General features: G+C 42.6%; 1 long non-coding RNA gene across 1 annotated transcript in view; it reads right to left on the bottom strand.

The window, feature by feature from the left end:
• Window positions 1-16,426, bottom strand: part of LOC104621283 — a 17,053-nt gene extending 627 nt beyond the window's left edge. The window contains exons 1-2 of the long non-coding RNA XR_738039.1: window positions 16,298-16,426; window positions 4,454-4,609 (exon numbers count right to left, since the gene is read on the bottom strand). This is a non-coding gene — a long non-coding RNA (uncharacterized LOC104621283). The remainder of the gene's footprint in view (window positions 1-4,453; window positions 4,610-16,297) is intronic.
• Between the last annotated feature and the right edge of the window lie 6,772 nt (window positions 16,427-23,198).

The raw sequence follows: 23,198 nt of genomic DNA on the forward strand, positions 1-23,198 counted from the left end.
TGGATGGTTAGAAAGTTGGAATTGCAAGAAAAGGTAGCGATTGATGCTGAAAAAAGTTATCTGAACACAACGAAGAAAAATCAGCATGAGGAAAATCTAACCAGTGTTTAAAACTCGAATTGCCTGATCTTGGCTTTCTTGAACACTAGAACTGCCCTAGGAGTAAGCTCAGAGTGCTCACTTCATGACTTTATAAAGTTATATAGGAATTTTAAGAAGTTATTCAGATTCCAGTCCATTAGTATGAAAGAACACACAAGCATAATGATTTTGACACATTTATTTTATTACAAAAGGAAGACCTGAGAGTCATCCTCCTTAATAACTGAACTGACAAGTGACAACTTCACTCCATTACTTTTCAATAGGAACATTACTCACACGGTATCGAAAATGGGGAAACATTTTCACGTGCTTTTCAAATCAAGAGATGATATATGAAACGAATACATTTGCCATGTCCAGTACCACAATGGGAAGTTAATGAAAACCAGAGCGGCACAAGATCCCGCTCCTCATTTTCCGCGGAAAGAGATGTTTGAAAGATGCTGAAATTAGTAGGACAACGATTAGGATCGCGGATAGCTAATACCCATTTTCCATATTATACGAAGGGGTGGAAGGAAGAAAAATCCCCAAAGCAGTTGCCTTCGGGGGCGAGAGGAGGGAAGGGGAGGGAGAAAACCCACAGAGGAGGACTTCAAGTAACACCATTCTAAGCAAGACATTTACCCAGCAGGGATCCCGTGCTGCTTTCCCTGCTCCGCCGGGAACGGGCTCCTATCACTAGTTACTATGGTTCGGGGCAATGGAATGACGTGCCGGGGAATTAAACAAAGAATAAATGAAAGAAAGCAAAACAAGTGGGAGGGATGAAATCCAAGGTTCAGGATAACTATTGTTCCTCATCCTTCAAGACAGATTTCTGAATCTGAAAGTGCCACTTCCCAATAATACAAGGCAAAACAATGCTTCAATGGCGCGAAGCGCCCGTAAGTGACATTTTAAAGAAACTCAGTGAAGGTAGCCAAATCCTTGGGAGGGAAGTTGTCAACTTGAATGTTTCTTTTTTATTGACTTTTTAAAAGAAAGGATCCTGCTTCTGAAAAGCAAGCCAAATATCTACGCGCTATTTTTCATTTCTGTTTTTAAATCATCATGTCTTCCATTTTATAAAAGTAACTGCATCTGGAAATAATACAATGCACACAGAAGGGAAGTATCTATATGCAAAATATTGTCAAATGCCCGAAGTAAAGAAATGTAGGAATTTCTGTTAGGTAAATTCTATTCTAGCTGCTTGAGTTCACAGGATACATAACATTTTCAAGGGGAGAATCTTAGCAGGCTCTGCTATTTATAAAGACAAATCACGCAGTGAAATAGATATATATTCTGATCTTTTATGCTTTTGTACCTATGACACACACAATGCATCTTACATCCTATAGTAGGATGTCTCTAAATAGACTCTAAACCATACTGGATGAACATTTGCTAGGACTTTTTCTGATGTCACATCTACACATTTAAGTTGTTCTACTTAAAACTTCATTCAAGCAAACCAGGAGAAGTAAAAAAAAATAAAATTAAAACGTCTGCATGAATATCGTTTGACTCATTTCCCCTTTGCATTACAAGTCATACGCAGACTTAACGTCAATGTAAAACCTCACTCGAGTTCAGTCTGCGAAATAAGGCAGTCCCAGAGGGATACAGCACCTCAGTTTGGGCACAACCAGAACCCTGTATCAGCAGCCCAGAGAGCCCCAAAAGGAAGAACACTGATCTCTGATGGCAGATACCAAGACACAGAGTTCATTTTAACTTCTAAAGAAGCCTTGCTTGCAATTCTGCAAGGATGCAAGGTAGGTCATAGTGAATATGGGGAAGGAGATGCACCTTACTGTCCCAGAAGTTCATTCACGCCGTATGGGACTGGACACGCAGCCACCATCAGTTCTTTGCTGCAGTGAGCCTCGTATGTGTTTGAGATTTAATGCCCACCTGCGCTATACGCTATTGTTTACTTGTCCCTGTTAATGAACTGCACAAAACAAAGGACGTTTACCCTTCTGCTGGTATTTCATCTATTTTATCACCCAAGTCAGCTATTGCAACAATAGCTTTACAGCAAATATTAATATTCAAAGTCAAAAAGATTAGATACTGCATTTAGTGCACTTAAACATGAACGTGCTTAAAATTCTCAACCCTATTCCAACTCAAAAGCCGTAACTGATTTAAGAAAAACCCTATCTTTTCCACTTAACCCAATCTTCTTCCGACACTGAAAGATCTTCATGTAGGAAACTAAACATACTACCTATGCTAGATAACAAGGCTTAATTTGCAATTAAACAGAAATATAAGCGATAAAGGCATAATAAGCAAGTAATAGTCTAGGAAGAGAAGCACAGCAAAAAACCCCAGTGCTAAACCGTAAAATATTTTGATTATACCCTCTATTCCTAACTAGACAGAAAACACTGGTCATCTATTCACTCAGTTAAGTAATTCCAGGTTACAACTTGGCTGATACGGCATGAAAACCTGGGTTACAGCATGGTCAGCGTTAAATACTTCAGGACAGGAATTACAGGGCAACTCATTACACAACATTCAATATGCCCAGATCTTAAAGGACAGAACTAATTCTGAATAGTCAAATTATTTTTTATTTTTCCATAGGACTTTTCCTCCAATCTTGCCCCCAGTTATTAGACATTAAGGCAGCTGTTAACATCCTCTGACACTAGCAAATTTGGTTCTTAATACGCTATTCTCGCAACCCAGAGCTTTACTCTACTTATTTCCAGCAAATGCAGACTTAATGTTCTTCCCAAACCTTTTCCATGATTGTACATGGGTATACGTTTCTTTTTATTCACTTTCTCAAATTTATACCTAGTCCCATTTAAAACATCCCCAGTTTCCCAAACGCCAACTATATCTATACTGTATCTATACGGCCCTTATAGCATTTTAGGCATCCTTCAGACCAGAAATGGTGGGCGAATGCTTTTGCGGGGTGCTGTAGCGTCTCAGCTCTATTTCCAGAGGTATTGCTCTGCCGGCAGTTTCTGGGCCGACACTGACATCTAGTGGGGTTGGTAACTCCAGAGTACGCCCGAACAGCAGCGAATATTCCCACCAACGGAAGTAAATCTGCACGACTGCTGGGAAATACCAGCGTCAAGATTTCGCATGCCGCTCATTTTCGCACATTTTACCGTTTGGCACCTAGACACTTGCACCGAAACGCAAATGCGCCGTGTTTATTCCTCTGTGGGAGTTTGAAGATCTCATTTTACATCAAAACACCGCTGTCGGGATGGACACGTGAAATACAATCCCTGGGACTCTGCGCCGTCGCTCCGCGCTCCGAAACAATGACAGAAGTTTCTACTTGCTAAAGTACAGATCAGGTTTTGTTTAGAGCACAAGGAAACGGTTTTACCGTTTTCATATGCAGTTCCCTGGATACGACCAGGGAGCGAGCTAGCTTTGGGAAATGAACATGAATTTGGAATTAAAAAAAAAAAAAAACCAACCCAAAACCTTGGATGACAGGGAAGTCCTGGCTTGCTAAATGCAGCCAACGTGTAGCTACAACCACCAAAGGACTTACACGTGAGCCCACAGGGATTCTGTGTTTGCTATAAAGCATGTTAAGTGTCAAAAAACTGCTTACAAAACCATAATTACACGCGCAATGCAATCCCAAAGCTTTCAGCAAGACTGCTAAACTAAGGAAATCGTCACTCAAGGCTTCATTATCATCTCCCAAACTACTTATGCATAACAAAGACCTTCATATTGGACCAGACAAGCTTTCTATTTAGTACTTTTTTTTTTTTTTTTTGCCTCTCCATGAAGAAAAAAACAGATGGTTTGGGAAGAAAAGGAAGTCATTTTAATGTCTACCATCTCTCTTAAACCCGGAAAATAGAAGTGAGTTGAGACTGTATAGTCATAAAAGTACCACAGGGTAATTATTTTGCAGTGCCGCATGGTATTCCCATGGTAAACCCCGAGACCTCTCTGCAAACACCGGAGACCTCACAAGGGAGCCCCGAGTCCACAGCATTGTTCGGTGTGAGGGCAGCACTGGGGAGCAGAGGCTCGGCTTTCTCTTTGATTAATGCCCAACCAGGGAACCTAGGCAGGTCTGAGAATTCAAGTCGGACAAAGGCTCCAAAACCCAACTGCGGATTCACTTGTTGCACTGCAATTCCCAGCAGGATAACTTCGCTGTGTTCAGTTTCTGTTTAAGACCTGGAACACGACCGCCCCGTGGTAATTCTAAGATACTTTTGTTTTCGAGCCTACAGATCCATCTCAACGCTCCTGTCTGGATAAGACCAGCTCAACCCAACAGGGCTGGGGTTCAGGCCGTCACCACAGAGCACTACGTAAAACACAGCAATAGTCTCCTCCTTGGCTCACTCACCGTGAAGAGGTTGGATCGGCGCTTGGACTGTTTACGGACAGGAGTTGGTGTGTTGGCAGTGGGAGGAACATCAATCCGTAGCTCCTTCTGGCTGGTGCTTGGAGTTGATGGGACAGAGGAGGAATAATCACTTAAACTCCCTCCTCCATTACTGGTCTGCAAGGATTAAAGTTAGTTTTAAACAGTGATACACTGCTTTCAAGAAATTACAATCCACAGTTGTATCTTATTTAGCCCTGGTAAGCAAGAACAGCAGCCTAGGCTCAGGAACACTGCGGGACTGCCCTACTGCCACTTTTCCACACATTTCTGTTCCAAGCCCTTAAATATTTTCCCTATTATTTTTTAAAAAACTTACGATTTTTTTATATTGCAGGCACATTTTCACTTTACACAATATAATCTTAACTGGATATAAACAGTTGCATTTTTATCTGTGTACAAGTAAGCAAAACATTGGGGAAAGTCTGTAGATTCTGTTTTTTCTACTTCAACATCGCTAAACCAAATTCTGCCTCAAACCTAAGGAAAAAAAAAAATACCTAGTGCCATAGAACTGCATAGCTGGACTTAATCCTAGCCTGGAGACATCAGTTGACCGAAATCTAATCAAGAAAATGAAAATAATTCAGTGTTGTAAAATGGCTACTATGGTTACAGACAGATCCCAACACATTTGCTGAAGCCATTGGTACAGAGATAGAAAACCTTCAAGGAAAGGAAGGCATTCCAATTTATTCAAAGTAGCCAAAAATGTAAAGTTATGTCATAGTCTTGGAAGAAATAAAGCAGCCACTCAGCCGATAAAACGTTTAATGAATTGAGGTAACAAGTTACTAATAGCAGGAGGGTGAGGAAACCAGGCAGAATGGAAAGGTTCAAAAGCTGATTTAAGAACATTGATTTTTTTTTTTTTGAATTTATTATTACACATACCATAAATGAGTACTAAAAACATCATTAAAAAGGCTTTGGCAGTAGTCTGGAAAGACAAAAGGACAGATTTTATTTTTCCTATCAGATACAAGTATCCTTTGAGGATATACTGTATATGCTGATGGGACTGGGGCTGGGCAAAGGTGGAAACTTCTGCACGCTGTTGACAAAATGCCCACCAGAAAAGCAGCAGTGGGCGAAGGGTCTAGACAACAACTCACACCTAACTTCTGAGGGGGGAAATAAAGGTCTGGGATGCACACAAAAGGGTGAAAGAACATCTTTAAAGCAGCCAAGTTTCCTAAAAGTGAGGAAAGAAGGTACGAGGGTATTCCAGGATGCCTGAGGAGAAGGATTCTCCCATGACACTTAACCCATTACTTGGTCTCATCTTAATTGCTGTAGGTAGGAATTCACCAGGTGAAGTTGCTCCAAAGGAAAAGCATCTCCAGCGCCGCTCCTACACTAGCGCCTGGTCTTACACGTGCACAAAGCCCCCGTAGAGGGGAGGCACCGGCAGCATGACGGGGCGTCTCGCACACTCCTTGGAGGTCCGTGTACTCCTGAGCCCAGGAGCTCAGGTTGCAAGCAGTCAAGATGAAACCACTAAAGGAGAGCCAAGTAGGAGGCAATCCTTTATATCATCCAGTTGAAATCTCTTTTAATGATTTCAAGTCCTCTTCTGATTCTTCCAGCTTTTCCAAATTGTCTTTTTTATTTTTAAAAAAATCAAGGAGCAAAGGATAAAAAGGAAGAGACGTGAGACGAGTTGCTCATGTTTGGGCTGAAGGGCCAATGAACGCAGATAGAAAGCCAGGAACATCACTTCTGAAAGTTCCTGTTTCTTCATGAAGAACACCACATTTCTCAGCTCATTTCTCTGTGAAAAAATAGGACCCGCAATACAGCAAACAAGCTTTTTGATGGAGAAAGTTCTCCTTTTCCAGTCTTAAAAAAAAAAATTAAAAAAATCTGTATGATATGACATTTTATTGTCCCTTCATTCTGACTGAGTTGGTGAACCATGGCTGTCAGGAAGCCAGCGGTAAGGGTACTAGAAGTAACAGAGGATCTTGAGGGAGATTTTCTACATTTTCAAGTGCCCAGAAAAAGGAGCAAGCAGAATTTGGAGACAGCTCAAATGGATAAAAAAAGGAGATGAAAGAACGACAGCTGAAATGATCATTTTGAGCATCCTAAGAGAGAATGGTAACACTGGAGAGAGCAGGACAGCCTGGGAAGAAGAGACTAATTTACCCTGCATTTGCTTTCCCTTTCTCTACGGTGCCTTGCCGAGACACCAAGTAGCACACCGAACACACAGGAGAGCAAATGGCCTGCGTGAAGACACACTGCGCCTGGGGAAGTCAGAGATTACCGCTCCAAAAAAAACCACAGGAAAGACTCTTGCATGAAAAGCAGTCATGAAAAAACATGTACCTAGGACACTCAAAGTGATCACCAAAGCTCGAACAGCCAAAGACTTTGAAAGTGAGTACTCAAACCACTGGACGTGTCAGAGGTGAGGAGGGTGGTATGGAAGCCTTAAAACGTGGCTGACAAAAGAAGGCATTGGAGGAGAACATTTGGAAACTCAACAGCTGTAAAAGAGCATTAGCGAAGGAGACCAAAGACGCTGGTGTCAAGGAGTGGCTTTCAGACTAGAGTGGTCAGGACCTGCTGTCCACTCTGCCGTGACTGAACTAAACCAGGACGGGGAAAATGAGGGAGAAGGAAATCTAATGAAGCAACCGTTAACGGGAAAAGGCACTGAACATATTTAGCATTGAAACAATGCAGCCGCAAGGCTCAGCCGAGGAGAGAGATGACAATAAGCAGTGAAGATGTGGAGAAAAGAAAGATCACAACAGGGTTATGTCTCAAAACGCTTAGAAGTCACCTCTTCTACAGAAAGGAGAGGAAAAAAGCCAGTAGGAAAGATTCAGATGTTGTAGACTGGTGACAGGATTTGAACCACAAGCTGCTGAAAACAAAAGGACACAGCTACGTTCTATTTTGTAATATTGATCAACTTGATAACTAGGTACCACCACCTTTTTTTTTTACTGAACTAAGATTAACAGATTTCTACCCTAAGTGCCTATTTCCCAGACAGAACACAGAGAATTCCCTAAAATTTTACTTTTTTAATATTTTGTCACCTTATAGCAGTAATTTTCTTCTTTTTGCAGTGTGGCACTGTCTCCTAGATTTTTTAAGTGATTTGTTTTCCAGGAGCAAATAACTCCTAAAGGAAAACACATACATTTGGACTTGGGTTGTTTGCTTGCACCAAACAGAAGTCTAGGGACTTTGTCGTATTAAGATTGTAGAGAGCGGCTTCCTGCCATCAGTATGCAAGCATTCGATAACAAGTTCACTGGAGTGAAGTACAGAATTTAGGACATGCTGCAATAACTATAATTCACAGGACTTAATGTTTGTCCCAAGCCATAAAAACCAAGTCAGTGAATCTGAAGAACAATCTTCCTTGCAGCACATGAAACCCAACACATATCAAATATAATCAGATTTGCTGACTGTAGACAAACTGGTCAAATTTGTGGCAGTCAAAACCAATCCAATAAGCACTCTAATACCCACTGGGACATTACAGAGCTTAACATTACCTTTTCAGTCAAGTTTTTCTACTAAGCTGCTCTCAAGACTTGGACATACCTGAGACATCAGCATCAAGGGCCATTTCTGAGTCACTGCTCTAACCAGAGCCATGGCAATAGGGACAGAGGTCAAACAAATGACTCTAGGTAGGGACACTATTAGTCTCAGTAGAACCATTTGCACGGACACATCCCTGTTTGGCTTTCTCAGGCGATGAGATTTTTCCTGTCCTCTGATGAGGACAGGCATCATGCCCATTCTCAAACGTGCTCGGCTTCTGGGTGTACACAGTACCACCTGGTCTTTCCTTTCTTCTAGGAAGGTACACAGCCTGATCGTGGTCAACAAACTTCAGCACAGTGTTAGAGAAATCTTTGAAAAGCTTTCATTTTGGGGATATGTTATTTCTAGAACACACCTTGTGTGAATGGCCAATACTCCGTTTACAAAAATGTATACCTTTAGTATCTCTACAGGCTTCTAGCTTTGTTGCCACATAGGCCAGTGCTGTAATGAACTCAAGGTCATGGCAGCAATCATGAATTTAGCAGAACATTGTCACTACACTGTTACCAGGCAAGAACAACTCAGATGAAACTATCAACCTGGCGTAACTTGACCAAGTAGCTCCACGCAGTTATCTCAAAGGCAGATGCTGCCAATGAAAGCATTAAAGCCTGTAATGAGATACCTGCCACCACCTCATAAAAAAAGAAATAGGACTTTGTATACAAACGTCCACAGTTCTGTGCAGAGAAGGGACTGAATCAAGTCAAAGCCCACTCTTTCAAAGCTTTTACGTATTTCGGATTTCCTTAGTAAACAAACCAGTGAGTACTTGGCATGACAGGAGCTCAGCAGTGACCTGCAGGAAGAAAAGGTTGAACTTATGCTCGTATTTGCAAAGGGCACGTTCCTGACTGGTCACTTATACAAAAGTGGCAAAATATTCACCTAATACCTTATGTATATTATCTGGTACGGCCAAATGATTCATAAAGCTCACATAGTACAAACGTCAGGCCAGACCACTAAATGAGACCATAGGGAGAATAAAGCTGAAATTTTTCTTCTTGACAAGTAACCCGACACAAACATAATCTGTATTTCTTTTTCTGCTCTCTAGATATACCAGGGTGCCCTCCAGAAAAATCATCTCCAACCACTGCTTAAGAAGAAAATGAAGGCAGCAGGTCCTACTTCTAAAACAGGCAAGAGACTGCCGGAGCTTTGGTGAGCCTGGGAACAGTTGGACTAAAGCAAGCCTCAATCAAAACCACAGATTACGTACCCTGTGACAGAACGCATTTCTGTTCTTGCGGAAAGCAGGGAAACACATTATTTCTGTAGAAACACAGAAGCCTCATGGAAAATTCTTTAGTCAGAACACATTTTTCTTGGCCCACTTGCGTACAATTTTTCTCTTGAAAGTCACGTTATCTCAGTCTTTCATCTGAAAGCATTATAGGTGGGAGTGCAATTTAATCAAGGAATTATGGTGATACACGGCTACACATCCGAAGACAGATCGAGGAGGAAACTGTTTAGTCCTCACCTCGGCAAAAGCCAGAAAGCTTTAGGCATGCTGCCATGGAATACAACTTTGACAGCACATTTTACACCTAGGTCCAGATGAGCGACTCCAGAGATTTCAATAAGTCTAGCCCTCCACAGTAAGACCAAACTGTCCTGTAATAATGGTTATTATTTTCCCATATTTAGCAGTTTAACCTCATCCTTTGGGACATATTAGAACTTGTCCATCTCGGGAGCCTTTGCCTTTTCTCACCCTAACAGCAAGGTAGAGGAAAGAGCAGATCTGTCCTACCTGACAGACCAAAGAGCACCAAGGGAATCTGAAGACAACTTCTGAAGACAAAGCAAGCTGGCACATTCAAAAAGTGTCACTGCAATGAAATTACTCATCACATTTAATGAACCAAGTGTGACTACGGGCTTCAATACTACAGTGGCAGCAACTGCATTATGAACTGGAAAAACTAGAAGATCAAGTCTGAGTCTGAAGTTTAAGAGACCTTAGTGAAGAAAAGGTAACAACGGGCATAACAAAAACTAATTAGGAACGTAACTGCGGTCCTGTGAAGATAAAAAAAGGAGGAAACAGTACACCAAAGATGCAATGAGTTTTAGCCTTTGAGTCCTGGCGAATGCACTCCCATATAGATGTGTACTGTGGGTGAAACTACACACATGAACGAAGGGGAATATATACACGTACATACATATATATTTATTTACAATAAGCATTTTTATATATATATATGTTAAGGGATTACTTAGAAATAACCCTCTAAATACACAAGGATTATGATGTATGTTGAAATGGTATTGTTTTCACTTTTAGTTTTCGTTTTGCGATCACACGAAAAAGTGGAAGGAAGAGCTAGTTAAGCAATGTAGTCTCTTCCTTATTCAAGTGCCCAAAATACTACAACAGAATATTTCATCCCAAACGACCCCCACTAAAACTAAGACCAGCAAATCCTACTATTTAGGGCTTATCCATAATTGGGTCTCATGCACAGGAAAATAACGGATGATTAAGCTGACTGCACTTTGCTTTTAATAGTTTAATTTACTTATTTAGACAACCGTGATTTTGTAAAAACTCTATGGAGGCATAGCACAAGCATAAATAATGCACCTTTACAGATTTGCAGCAGGTAGTAGGGAGCAAGCTTGTGTGCTAGCCGTACCCAAGCTGCAGTTCGGTAAAACGTACGGTAAGCTCCATCCTCATCTGGGGTTTAACGCAAATCCCCCCAGGAGAGCGACACTGCTGACTGCTAAACAACATTTCTTTGTGCTGCAGTCCACACATGTCATGATTTTGTGGGTGACTTCACATCGCAGCACTCACTACTGGCTCAGGTAGTATTTTGGAACTCCGAGCATGGAAGGGGTGGTGCGTAAGATCCCTCTCTCAGAATACACGCAGTACAGGCAGCCGTGGAAAAGCGCAGGCACACGTGGCAAGGACATGGTGCCGTTTCAACCCCCTCTCACAGCAGAACAGAAAACAACTGAATTCCGGTAAAGAGAGCAAGGGTGAAAATACATGCAGACTACAGATTTCAAGGAAGTATAGTCATTGGTAAATCTTTTCATTTTACCTTCAAATCTGTAGTCCACCAGTAAGCTCCTGCTGCTGGGCACTCCTAGCTGGCATCTCCACACCGTCAATTTGTCTCAAGAGGGGCTTGCAGTCCTTGACACAAACAGCAGCTACAGGTGTCGTGCCACAGGATTTTCAGATGGTTTTACAACAGTGTAAACATAAAAATAGGCACAGCTCCAGGTTACTACTCAAGAGGTTATCCAGTACAGGGCTACTTCACGCAGACTTCTGATGCATCTTAAGCTCAAGCGAAATGCACCGAGGACCAAAGGTTGTGCCCACCTGAGTTTGGAACAAGATATCTCCACTTTCAGAGTCTGGGCAGAGAAGAGCCCTTTGGAACTATTGGATATTGGCACTATTCTTGTAAGTTAGTATCTTAAAAATGCCCTCGCGATATGTCAGGTGGAAAGGACAAGCAACTCCTTTGGTACAGGAATGAGTTTAGGGAAAAGGAATGCCTATGTGGTTTTGTGATATAAGGGGAACTCATGCTATTTTGACGTAAGATTTAGCACGGTCTACAAGCATATTATGCCTAGAAAGACTGGCAAGGAAGGGGTGGGTGGGGAAAACCAAAGGTGGGATAAAGACGGGGAGGACACTAGATACAGAAGTGACTGGTCTGTACTCCCCCAGCACACATTTCTTCTAAAGGAAGACTGACCTATCCTGAGATGCCCTCTGGCCGATAAGAGGCCTTCACCACACTAAGTAGCACTCCTTCCTCTCAAAACAACCATCGACCTCTTGAAATGTTCAGAAAAAACAGAAGGTGAGCCGCTGACTCAAGTACTTGTCAATGCATCAGACAGATTTAATTGTTTCCTAGCAGAATATAAGCAATATTGTACCATCCTTCTTGCTGACAGAGTATACAATAGTTCTGTCCATCACAAATCATGAATGATACCTTTAGACTTAAGACTAGAATTCTTTGCATGCATTCTGTGCTGCCCTGGAAGCCAACACAGGTAGTATGTGAAGTACTTGCACCAAGGGTTATCGACTCTGGCTACCAAAGGTTTCCAAGCACAACCCTGACTGACATACCTGCGTTATAAACAGAAGGTTAGAGAAGGAAAGCAGAAGCAGCATCTACTGTAAACACACGTGGATTTTGTCATCTAATTCTGTGAAACAGGTCTCTGGAAATACCTAAGTGCATGAGGGTAGGCATAACTGAGAGCATTTTCTTGGAAAGGGATGTTACCACCTAGGACTACTGGACATGGGTATAGATATGCATCCAAACACACAAACAAGTCTTTCACCACTTGAGAACTGAAACTACTGGGTGGAAAAACCCTTGCTGGTATTAAGCCTTAGAATTTCCCCCAAGGTATGCTAAGGGCTAGACTGAGTTAGGTGACATTTTTACTCCCCCACCCCTTTTCTCTAAAGCCTAAGCTCTTGACTGCAGAGTCATCTGGAGAGTTTGTAGGAGTTTGATCACCAGAGCCATCCAACCAGGGAAGGAACAACATCTCACTTTATCTGAAGCGATCTGTGTGACCACTGCTTCTGAAGGCCTTCGCTCCTGTGGAGAACTCAAGTAGCAGGGCACTGTAACGGTAACATTTTTGATTCAAGGCAGAAATCTTCAGTGAAACACCATTACGTCAAAAGATATGTTCTAAAGGGCAAGACACCAGCCAGTCGTCCAGCCAAGATCAGAGATGGTAAATCTTTCCCCAGATCATCTTAAACTTGGAATTGCAGTTGCAAAGTTCTTTTAAGTCTAGGATAAGGATTCAGCTTCCTTTCCTTAAACAAGGTCGTACTGCCTTTAAGTGTAGCACAAAGACAAGAAGACATGAAACAGATTTATGGCCTTTACTCTTAAGTATGACATCAGTCTCAGAAGACAGACATCTTTGACTGGTGTTGCAATTGCCCTGTTAGATAATTATGCCAACTAGTAAAGGAGGAACATTATTTCATGTTTATTGAAACAGATTGTCGGGATCCTTACCACAAAAGCTACCTTGTCTTCATTTTCCCAAACAGTCCTTACCACTGGCAAGAAGTTTGCTGTGTATGTGAAGTACTTGTCTAGAATTTGGTATTTGCTGTTGGCTTCCAAACTGGACTCGGGCAGGAAACTGGGGAGAATGAACATCAAACTAGATTTGATGTTCTTTAATCAAACAAGCTCCACTAGCAAGAAGGGTGACCTCAACTGTTTTGAGAAAATGCAGAACACAGAGATGCACTCTGCTAAGATTAGGTCATACAAAGCATCACCTATCCTCTTTAGGAAGTCTTGCAAAACTATACAATCATCATCAGACCTAGTAAACTAGATCCTTTTTGGATCCAAGAGTAAGATCAGTACTGGCAACAGTGCCCTTGGTTCTCATTTCTATGACAGCCCATTTCCTCTTTCATGACTGAACGGACGGGTCTGAGTACCACAGACATTCCTCTAGGTCTAAGAGTATGAACATACACAACTGTCTGGTGGAAATTGTTTGGAAGAAAAGCATTTCACAGAGAGGGTTAGTTCCAAGTGCTTGTGGCAATGACCTAAGAGTGGCTGAGGAAATCTGCTCCATCTCACATAGGACAAGAAAGGGAAGAGTCTCTTCCACATGAGGAACTTGTACTTCACCAGAAGGTGCCAGGGTTCTTCCGGAGAGTTGTAACTTTAGCACCTGCTTTAGAAAGGAGGATCTGAACTTCAGCATTTTCTTTTGGCGTAATCAGCAGAAGCGAGAGTCACAGTCTGAGGCCGATATCCAAGCTCAGCTCAAGGCAGGAACATCTCACAGCAAAGGACACTCAGACCAAACTGGCATCTGCACCTTTAAAAGTTAACCCAATGGTGGAAATTTCCACTAGGGCACAGAAAGAGACCATTCACTATGAGCACAGAACCACCACAGCCTTCATCCTGTGGTATAAATCTAAACAGAGTGCTTTCAGAAGACAATAACATGTCAAATTAAAGAAAAAACAGAACACATTTCCCCAAAGAAAGAAAACTTCTTCACCATACTGCTTTTTGGCAAAAAGCAGTCATTCTCTGTGTGGGAGAAAGGTCCACAGAAAAAACAAAACTTCATATGGGTGGCTCAAGACCACAACATAACCTTAGAAGACATTCTCAGCATATTACTGAGTTTAGACTGAAAAACACGCCATGAAAGCTGGTGGGCATCAGACATTTCAGACTGCTATAGTGCAAATCAGGCCACAGTTCTGGCCACGGGCTATAAAGGTCAGTATGATGGCCCTATACGTCCATCTGCCCAGAGTGAGAGCGCAATCTGCCTGGCTGCAAAGGTCTTGGACCTGAGTGATAGAGCCTATGTACATCCTAACTGTGAAGGTACACAGAGATTATCACTTCACACTAGAAAACAAAGATACTGAGGAAGGGCATCACAAGGGAAATACTGGAGAGAATTCACGTATGTTGGTAAAAACTGTACAAGCTAGAAAGTTTTGGTATTAACTACATGTTTCCAAAAATACCATCAAAGCCATGTCCTGGTTTTGGCTGGGATAGAATTAATTTCCTTCTCGATAGCTGGTATAGTGCTGCGGTTTGGATCTGGGATGAGAAAATGTTGGTAACGTGCTGATGTTTTGAGCTGTTGCTGAGCAGTCAAGGACAGTCCAGCTTCTCATGCTGGCCGGCCAGCAAGGAGGCTGGTGAAGGGAATGATTTGTTTAATCCTGAAAGGACCTCCAGTGAAACTCACCAATTTGCCGCGATTGAGAGACGGAGACCTGGTCAGGTGAAATCAGATCCGCTTTATTGTTCTTAACATCCTTCTTTTATAAGGGTGCATACATAGTCTAAGATAACCGTGTACAAAGCTCATTGGTTACATATTGCAAAAGCCAAGTTCCTTATTCGCTGTTCCTCTTCACTCTGTTTGCTTCATTTCTTAGGGTTACAAGTTCTGCTTCAGTACTTTTCCACTGCATGTCTCAGTCTCAGACTTGCTGACAGTATCGGTTATAACCGGATCTACATCCTGTTTTTGTATAACCACAGGTCCTAAGGTTGCAACGTCTTTGCGGCCTAAACCTCCACTAGTCGTACTGCATTATGTTCTTTTTCCTGTGGTCCGTTCTTCATGAGTTCCCACAGACCTCCTTCAATTAGGTGAGTTTCACTGGAGGTCCTTTCAGGATTAAACAAATCATTCCCTTCAGGCTGGGGGTGCACGGGGAGCTGGAGGGAACACAGCCAGGGCAGCTGACCCAGGCTGGCCAAAGGGATATTCCATACCATACGACGGCATGCCCAGTATGCAAACTGGGGGGAAGAGGGAGGAAGGGGGAGACATTCAGAGTTATGGTGTTTGTCCTCCCAAGTCACCGTTAGGCATGATGCAGCCCTGCTTCCCTGGAGATGGCTGAACTGCCTGTTGATGGGAAGTGGTGAATGAATTCCTTGTTTTGCGCTGCTAGTGCACAGCTTTTGCTTTCCCTATTACACTGTCTTTATCTCAACCCACGAGTTCTCACTTCTGCTCTTCTGATTCTCTCCCCCGTCCCACCGGGGACGAGTGGGCAAGCGGCTGCGTGAGGCTCAGTTGCTGGCTGGGGTTAAACCATGACAGCCACCAGACCTTCCTGCCATACATTAAGGTAGCATTTTGTTTTGTTTTTACATGTAGTATCTACAAGTCAACAGCAACATACATCAGTACGTCATTGAAGGGGAATCATTTCAATCGAGCGTAACAGGGACAGGCAATTACAACTGCGCACAGCGCTCACACAGGTAAAACTGTAGCACGCTGACCACTGCGATAGAGCGGCTGTTATCGCTCAGCGCACAACTGAATGAGAACAATAACCAAAACCATAGCGAGGTAATTTTAAAACACAGTACAGCAAATCCTGCTATCGTAACAATCGGTCTCCTTAGAACAGCAGGCAGCTGGGCATAAATCTGTATGATCAAAGATGCCTTTAAAGCCAAACTATTTTACTGCAGCAGTTTCCTGAAACAAAGTCAAGCCAACTAAAAAAATAAAAAATTAGCTTCAAACTACAGCTCACTGACACCTTTAAAAAAAGCAAACTACCTATCAAGCAGCAAAAAGAGCACTGGCATTAAATATATTAGATGAAAAGCAACCCATCAGTTCCTTTTTTAAGCAAGGATTCATTGTAGTCTGTACCTGGCTGATATGTACAGCAGAAACCTGGGCTGAACACACGGATGAGTGGCTTGGAGAGTTTGGTAGAGATTTGCAGGGTCCAATTGAGAGTTGCTGTTTCTTCCTTGTTGCAACAATCTTCTGAGCAACTAAAGAAAAAGAAAACATATGGGCAGGTAAGCTACAGCACACGCTGGAAAATATGATACGTCAAAAATACCCAGAACACACAACACACGAAAGAGCGTTTTCCACTGTCAAAACTTGCTCCAAAAATTGATTGTAATACATCCAATTAAGACGACAGCTGCTGGTGTTCCACAATATGCTCCATGTGAGACTCCAGCTCTCTTCTCCACATCGATGAAATTTCCCCCGAACTCTCACTCCACCGGATAAGCACCAGAGAACCAGTAACATCCAAGCAGAAGGGGAAGAGGCAGGTGTGCAAGTTACAAAAAGCGATACCAGGAACGCTATAACAAGTCCACTTACAGACTTAAAATATCACACTAACAAAGCTTATGGTAGTAAATATTTTCCATTCTTCTTTGGGATGTTCTCCTTGTAGAGAGAAGATAAATATGAGCAACGCTTGACTAACAATCTAGTTCAAGTGCATCTCAGTAGGGAAGTGATGGTGCCCCTGTACTCAGCACTGGTGAGGCCGCACCTCGAATCCTGTGTTCAGTTTTGGGCCCCTCACGCCAAGAAGGGCGTTGAGGTGCTGGAGCGTGTCCAGAGAAGGGCAACGGAGCTGGTGAGGGGTCTGGAGCACAAGTCTGATGCGGAGCGGCTGAGGGAACTGGGGGTGTTCAGCCTGGAGAAGAGGAGGCTGAGGGGAGACCTTATGGCTCTCTACAACTACCTGAAAGGGGTTGTGGTGAGGTGGGTGTTGGTCTCTCCTCCCAAGTAACCAGTGACAGGACGAGAGGAAATGGCCTCAAGTTGCGCCAGGGGAGGTTTAGATTGGATATTAGGAAAAATTTCTTTACTGAGAGAGTGGTCAAGCATTGGAACAGGCTGCCCAGGGAGGTGGTGGGGTCACCATCACTGGAAGTGTTCAAAAAATGCATGGATGTGGCACGTCAGGACATGGTTTAGTGGGCATGGTGGTGTTGGGTAGACGGTTGGGCTTGATGATCTTAGAGGTCTTTTCCAACCTTAATGATTCTATGACTTGATGATTCAGTGCTATTTACTAGTACGATCTGGGAAGGTGTCCTACATCAGCGCGTGAAGGCTCCTTAGGAAAGCTATCACTCCCAGTCCAAGCAGGCTGAGTTTAGAAGAAGCGCGTACCCTCTGCTGAGGAGTAAGGTAGACTTCTCTTAATTACCCGACACTGCATCAGGACAATCAGTTTTGGAAACCACTAGTTTAAAGCATTTGAAACAAATGACCATCAGCATAACAAAACTAATAAAGGGTCCCTGGCACAAAATACCCAGACTAATGGTGCTACACACCACATCCCATTCAAATTTGTGATGGAAAGAAGCTGTATCATGATTTCTAGTTTTAGCTTTTGGTACTTAGCAGCACTAGCACAGATGGACAAATGCCAAATTTATTTTGTAATTTATTAAGCAATTTTCTCCAACTTGCAATGAAAAGCAGCATTTGTCAGACAGATAGAGAGATGAGAGTCAGGCTCATAACAGAAACAGAGCTGATCTGACATGCAGCAACTTCCATACACATCCTATAATGTTTCAATTTAAAAAAATCAAACTATTTTAGAAATTCCTTCTGTGATACAGTGGGATTCCAGTTCCTTCTGCTATTCAGCTAAGGCCTTAGGCTATAGGCTATAGCCTCTTTTTTAGGTCCTAGGTACTCAAAAATAAAATCCTTTACACTACATTTACTGCCTGCCCTTTGAGTCAGAGATTAAGAAGTAAGCAAAATCTCAGGAAACAAAAAAGAGAGACTAGTTTAGTGGCTAATCAAAATTACTACTAGCTAGATTTAGCTTCCTTGCATGCAGTAATGTTCATGGAGCGAAGCACTTCGTGGAACTTGTGCATGAGTCTGCAGCCACTTGCACTGCCTCCACCAAAACGGGTCAGTGAGGCAGAACGGCAACAACTATCGGCATCTACTTAAAAAGTCACACAGAAACCTGTTTTAATTAGGCTAACTGTATTCAATCCGTCTTGTTCATAAAAGATTTTATGTAAATTCCAAGACTATTTTTCCTCAATACAGTACAACACAGGCAGAGATATTGTCTAGCAGTGTAAGCATACAATTTCTTCTCAAATGAATGCAATTTTAATAACAAACTGGTCTGTGGCTTATGTTTTTCATGCAAATGAATGGTGGCATAACCATGATTTAGTGAGAATACATTGTATAAAAAATGGCTTGTATATATGAAGAAGCGACTTCATTAGTTACATCCCACCTCCAACAGGCCTCTTATCATCCTGAAAGGACGATATCAATTAATTTATCTTCCCCTGGCATATTGATCATAACCTTCATCAGCTAATCATGTTTAAATTACAGAGGAATATCGTAGCACTCTGTCATTTCAGACCCATCGGTTTATTGATCTGGAGCCTGGAAAGCCATACATTAAAATATTTTAGAACACATTAGCGAATGCAAAGAGCAAACCAAAGGTCCAATTTTAACATATGCACATGGATTTGTCTTCACCGTATGCGGTAAAGACCTAAATTAAGACCAAAACTGAATTAAAACCCAACATGAATGAAAACTACCTTCTCAGCAAAAGCTTCCACTCTCACATGGAAGAGGTAATTAGTCAAGGAAAATATTTACCTCTTTCCTTCAATCTGAATGTAGGTGTGTTTGCAGCATCACATTAACATACATAATACAGTCTTGCCAAATTACCACTCTAGGCACAACCTGAATGCTTACTAAGTACTACAAAAGCAGACACTGAAAAGATAAATAAATTTTAAAAAGCAAGAAAAGCACAAATCGTTACTCTAGAAATACGCAGATTAGCATATAAGTGTGAAGATTAATCCACAAAGCAGCTGGAACCTAAACCTTACACAGAGCAGCACAAAGCGTAATATATCCTGTGGGCTGTAAAAATGGTAAAATGGCAGTGGAAGATCTAAGGTTGCCTCCTTAAAAATTGCGCTACAAATTCTAGAGCAGAACATTCTTATCCTCAAATTCCTTAGCTCTTCCCTCTGTCAGAAAAATGATGTACCCCCTAATGGAAATCCCCTTCTGAGCTGCCAAACCTTCCCAATTCCCCCTCCGTTTGGGCAACAAGTCTAATATCCCCCACCAGAGCACGATTCCTCCTGCCTCTCCCCTCTCTTCATTAGGCAACCTGCCCTCCTTTGAGACACCAAACAGTTTTGGCTTCTTTCATTGCAGTCATGTAGCCGTCACTCCGTAATTAGATTTGTTCAATATTCAAGTGCTCCGGGCTACTTGCCCTTGGTTATGATGGTGATACGAGCCTCAGAAGTCCCTAAAGGAGTACCCTGACCCTTCAAAGTTTGCAAGATATGAAAGACGTGACTGATCATCTGTGGGGCAATCGCCGGACTGTCAAAAGACCTACTGTGCTCTTTCTAAAGCTACCTTGAGAAAAGAGATGAAACCTAAATCTTGCCCATCAGAAGTCAATAAAAGGGGTTCGGCACGTATCTCCTCAGCAGTGCTGCTGCAAATTCACGTTTTCTACATCTTCTATTCCAGAGAAGAAAGCCCTGAAATACACAAAACTTAAAATGGCTGGCACTGAAAACCCCACAGATCTGCTAACTCCTGCTGCTGACATCTTCAGACACAGTAGTTAGGGAGGAAAAAAAAAACCCCACAGTTAAATGATTGTGTAGCAAGAGAGAAATACATCGTAATTATAAGAACTAACACCAGATCCAGGGAACAGCCATTCTATATCACTCCTTCAGCCCCCAAACCCGTTTCTGTCATTACATCTGTGTTAGGACTCCAAGTGACCGCTCGTTAGTCGCTTGGCGGCGGTAGGAAAAATCCTTAAACCAACACATTTTGTTTCCACAACTACAATTATATACGGGTTCACACTGGATTTGTGAGCAACTTTGTCGGAGTATTCCTAGATTAGCTGATGTCCACAAATGTGATTTTTTTTTTTTTTTTTTGTCACAAGGCAGGACCACCACACCAGTTTAGGTAGCCAAGTGGCTACGTGGGACTTCTGCTGAAAAACATACAGCAAGAAATGCTGCTCTTCAGGAACACGTGATGTAAACTATGGCCATATGTAAACATCTTTCTGCTGTTGATGGAAGCCAACTAGTCTGCTTCATCAACCAATTTAAGAGTACTCAGAGCCACAGTCTTCAGATTAATATTGAAATGCCTGTATTTGAAACGTCAGTCTGGAGGAAGCTATACAATTAAAACAAACATTGTTGCATAAAGTGAATACAGAATGCAAGAAAGCAGAAATATTTCTGCCCTAGAGCTTTCAGGTTCCGTCTCATCCAAAAGATTATTCAGTGCTTCTGAATTTAAAGTACATAATACTTGCTAAGATCTGTTTCTAAAACAGATGAATACTGACTTAATCTGTGTAGCAGGTATCAAAAATGACAAGCATTTAAACTATTTTTAAAAAAAATCAATTGCATTCTCTCTCCTTTTATGTACTCAATTAAGCTATCAACTTCTGAGAGGTTTTTATTGTAAGCCATCTATCTGTAGTGCGAAAAGCTGAACAAAATTTATTTGCAGTCAAGAACTCTTCTGCAAATAGTCAGGGCTGTGCCAAGGGTATTTGGAGTTGCAAACCAGGGGAATTGACGGCGAGCAAATATTTGATCTTCGGGGAAGACTGATGCTTATTTCTTATATACTTAAAACTTAACTTCACAAGCCAGAATGACTAGAAGCTGTATTTTGCTTTAAGGCCTTGTTAACGAAAAGCCCGTGAAATTCCTGGTCTGCAAGATGAATAAAACGTCCAAGATCGGAGAGAAAGCTCTTGACTTGAATGCCGCCTCTTCCATGCCTGACCCAGCTCCCCAAAACAAAGTTAACCTTCCCGCCCCGCTGCCACTTTCCTCTCAAATGCTACTTTTTGTTAGTCAGATCACTCCTCCCTAAGCAGCCCCTACTAACTTCTCGCCCCATCGCTTCTTGGGAGGACCATACCACCGAGCAGGAAAGCTCGGCAGTCTGGCAGGCTCCGAGCCGTACAGCAAGGTTTCGGCACTCCAGCTCGGCGGATCTGCACTGCAAACCACTGCCGCTGCCATTTGCACGGAGAACAAAACCCAACCGACCTACCCATGCACTAATTTTCGCCAAAGCAAGCTCTCCTATTCTGCTCCCGGCAGCGTGGCTGGCTCCCGGGGGACTGCATTCACTCGTGGGAGGAATAGCAGGTCACCTCCTCTCCCCGAAACCCAGCGCTGCGCCTCCATAAGGAACCGACTCCTCTTTGTGCTCCGTTTCGCAGCTAATCACCATCAGAAATACTGTTGCCAGAGTAACTGCTCTGACAGAGTTGTCTCGCCGTGGTTCAAAGGGTTGTTCGCATGTCAACTCCTTGTGCAGTGCGAGGCTGCTTTGGTGGGGGCAGCCGGGTCTCGCAAATCTCATTAGCACAGCTTCATTCAAGTATAAGGACGAAAAAGGCAGAGACCTGGGGGGAAAAGACTCCTTATGAGAAGTTCAAGACGCAAGGTAAGACCGTCTCATCTAGCTCCACACCTCTGAAAACTGCTAACGCAAAAGGCACCTCCGCTCCGCGCAACGGATGCGCTCAGGGAAACCTCGTCTAGCCCGAGCCCTGAGCTCTCCCTCTTTTTAAGACGGGTCCTGGAAAAATATCCAGAGGTATCAACCACCTGATCGCTGCTCTCTTTCCCAAAACACGGTGAACAGAATTACCGCTGCGCCCTTTACGTGGGTTTTCACCGAGGAAGACTCGAAATAATAAAAGGGAAGACTCCAGGCACACAACACCTGTAACGTCGGAAGGTATTTCTCTTCTCAGTTATTACTGGTACAAGAATGTTGCACATTTCGGAGATACAAACAGTCTTCTCAAATTGCCACTGATTTAAACTAAAATTGGTTTCTCAGAAAAACGCATAGAAGACCATTTATCTCCACTGTGTGCCCGAGCCCGAGTATACACCAGTTACAACCTGCTACTTTGTGCAGAAGATGGGAATGCAAGAATTATACACTAAATTTTCTTCCACTTAGTGACAGAGAGAAAACAGCTTTCAGCTGAAGTCGGAGTGCTCCTGGCTGACTGAAAAACAACAGAAGGGACAAACACTGATGAATACCTATTTTAAGTGCTGGCGGGGGGCATCTGAAGGATTACACAAAGACTACCTTTCATTTTAAAACAACACCCCCCCCTCACAGATCACTCCGAACAACACACACCTAAAGCCTCTGCTCAATTTACATCAGGCATTAGGGATTTGTAGAAGGTGAAGAATTAGTTTTAAATGAAACCCAAATGCTCTTGCTAACAGGAAGAGCTGGACCTCTGGAAAAAGAATGTTGGCTGTTTGAAAGTCTACAACAACTTTTAACTCTTTTTGCAAACTTGGGGTTGGAGTAACATTCATGACAATTACCGATTTGACGGCTTTTACAGACCCTCAGGAGAACTCTGCCTACAAGAAGCACGGAATATTAACCTTGCTGCAACCAGTGCTAAACAAGACGCTCGGTAAGATGATGATTTAAGAGGAAGGCCAAGTAGCATCTTTGAAAAAGGCACGCTCTCACTGTACAGCCAAAGGCCGCGGTGATATTTTTACGTGTGAGAAAATTAACGTTTCATCACAAGGCTTACGTAAGAAACCCGATTCTCTGCTCCATTGATGAAAATCGTGAAAAATGAATTTTACGTGAGCACAAGGTCAAAATATTTTCTTAGCACTTAAAATCACAAAGGAGGGAAAGA

The sequence above is a fragment of the Phaethon lepturus genome, unplaced genomic scaffold, assembly GCF_000687285.1.
Source record: "Phaethon lepturus isolate BGI_N335 unplaced genomic scaffold, ASM68728v1 scaffold17415, whole genome shotgun sequence".
NCBI classification, from domain to species: domain Eukaryota; kingdom Metazoa; phylum Chordata; class Aves; order Phaethontiformes; family Phaethontidae; genus Phaethon; species Phaethon lepturus.